Below are 2,702 nucleotides of genomic sequence, written 5' to 3'. Positions count from 1 at the left end.
AAAAATTTTGCAAGAAGGTCACTTAGGAATAATAGTGAGTCGTGCCACTCCTATTTCCACACCTTGATTCCTGGACCCATGAATCCTGGCTATGAGCAAAACAGCACCATATATTTGATACTGGCTTAGAGCATATACAGCCTCCTGGGGAACATTGCCCCAACCCTGCGAAGTATTGCCACCTAGCTGGTGCCATAACTGTGTCTTTAGAAGGCCATTCCATTGTTCTATCAAGCCAGTCACTTCAGGATGATGGGGAATATGGTAAGACCAGTTTATTCCATGAGCAGAGAGGCCCATTGCCACACTTCATATGCTGTGAAGTGAGTCCCTTGCTCCAAGGTGATGCTGTATGGGATACCATAACGGTCAATAAGGCATTCTGTAAACCCACGGATGGTAGTTCTGGCAGAAGCATTGTGCTCAGGGAAGGCAAATCCATGTCCAGAGTAAGTGTCTATTCCAGTAAGAACAAAATGTCACCCTTTCCATGATGGAAGTGGTCCAATTTAATCAACTTGCCACCAGGTTGCTGGCTGATCACCTTAAGGGATGAGCCGTACTGGGGACTCAGTGTTAGTCTCTGCTCCTGGCAGATTGGGCACGCAGCAGTGGTTGTAGCCAAGTCAGCCTTGATGAATGGAAGTCCGTGTTGCTGAGCCCATGCATTACCTCCATCCCCGCTACCATGGCCACTTGTTGTGAGCCCACTGAGCATGACAGGAGTGGCTACAGAAAGAGGATGACTGGATCTACTGTGAGATGGACCTGAAATTAAGACTCCATGAATAACCTGACCTTCATATGCCCCCACTTTGACTGGTGGGTCACAGTGACGTTTTAGGTCTCCTGAAAATAGTGTCAGTATAGAGCCACTATCTGTCATCCCCCAAAAGTCTGATTATTTCCTTTTCCCCAAAGAACAGTCAGTCTCCTAAGTTTTAATGAGGCAGGTTTCAATCTATAAGATTAGGTTGTATCTTGAGTTCATCTCTTTTGAGATATAAAAGAGAGAAATGAGCAGACAGACAAGAGGAAGCTCAGGCCACCAAGAATGAAGAACCATAAGTGGATCACATCTTTGGACCTGGGGTCCCTGTGCTGAGAAGCTCCTTGACCAGGGAAGATTGATGACAAGGACCTTCCCCTAAGCCAACAGAGAAATAACATCTTCCCTGGAACTGGCACCATGAATTTGGGCTTCTAGCCTCCTAGACTGTGAGAGAATAAACTTCTCTTTGTTAAAGCCATCCACTTGTGGTATTTGTGTTATAGCAGCACTAGATAACTAAGACAATGCAGTCACCCAGAGCCTCACCTCTCACCAATACCTGTCTATTGTTGGTGATATTTTGCATATCTCTATTGCCATTTCATGCCTTGGATTAACAGTGCCCTCTTTACTACTGGAAGCAGAGTCATCAACTTCTTTAAGACTAACCAGACTTGAAAACTGATTTAGAAAAACTCATCCTTACAATTTTGTTTCTCTAGAGCCACTTTTGGTACCAAATGTCTTAGGCTGGGTTCTTAGAGAAGCAAAACCAGTAAAGTGTATAAATATATATACAGAGAGAGATTTATATATCAAGGAAATGGCTCACACAGTAGTAGAGGCTAGAACACCTCAAGTCCATGGATCAGGCTGGAGTCTTCTCCTGATTCATGTAGCAACAAGGGCTGGTGAACCCAAGATTGGCAGGTCAGAGAGCAGGGCTCTGGCTCACAGCTTCAAAAACAGAAGAATCCCAAGATCGGCAGGCAAGATGGCAGGTAAGCAGCTAGATTAAGTCCCAAGAACTGGAGCTCCGACAAATACGAGCCAGCTGCAGGCTTTATAGCCTGCACGCCTTACCAGAAAGTCCACCTGTATCGGTTGCAGGCCACACCCCCAAGGAAACTCCCTTTCAACTGATTGACTATTTCCAGCAGATGCCGTCGTGGAGGTGATAATATCATTATACGACCGTCAAACTACATCCTCACTGCCAAACCACTAGAATGGTGGCCCACTTCGTGGACACAAAACCTTAACAATCACAGCGAGTTATTCCAAAGTATGAATACACCAGTATTGATGTGTAATTCGGTTATTTCTAGTTTTCGCTTGTGACCAAGGCTGCTATGAATATTCTTGGATGAGTCTTCTGTGGCCGTGTGCATCCACTTCCCTTGAGGACTTACGTGCGGTTGACCTGTCTGAGTGGCTGTAATCCTATAGAGGTTAGTTCTCTGCACTGTGGCCACAGCAACCTCGGTTCGAATCCGAGTCACAGCAGGTATTTCTAACTTGCTTCAGCAGCCCTACCTTTTAAAGGTTGTAATTCTGCTTTTGCTGGAGGCAGCCTCTCAGGAGTGCAGTCCAAGAATTGGTGAATAATAGTTCCCACCATCCACACAGGGAGAGACCCTTCAGGGCAGGACGAAAATCCTCGGGAACGGTGACAAGGCGGCAAAGGCAGACTCCTTCGACCTTCAGGTGAGCAGCGGAGAGGACCCTTCTGGAGGGTGACCCCGGAGCTCATCGCCTCTTCAGAGCTTGGAGATCTGAACGCTTTGGGGAGAGGAGTCAAGGACCCCGCGAGCAAGTGCGCCTGAGGCTCTGGATCCGATATGAGTTTCAATCTCGGTGGCACCTTTACACGCAATGAGTATGCTCTTTTACTCAGGCCAGACAAAATTTTAGTATTTAAAAACACACT

This window comes from Trichechus manatus, unplaced genomic scaffold (assembly GCF_000243295.1).
Source record: "Trichechus manatus latirostris isolate Lorelei unplaced genomic scaffold, TriManLat1.0 scaffold00428, whole genome shotgun sequence".
In the NCBI taxonomy this organism is placed as follows: domain Eukaryota; kingdom Metazoa; phylum Chordata; class Mammalia; order Sirenia; family Trichechidae; genus Trichechus; species Trichechus manatus.
Note: the sequence above shows the minus strand (reverse complement) of the source record.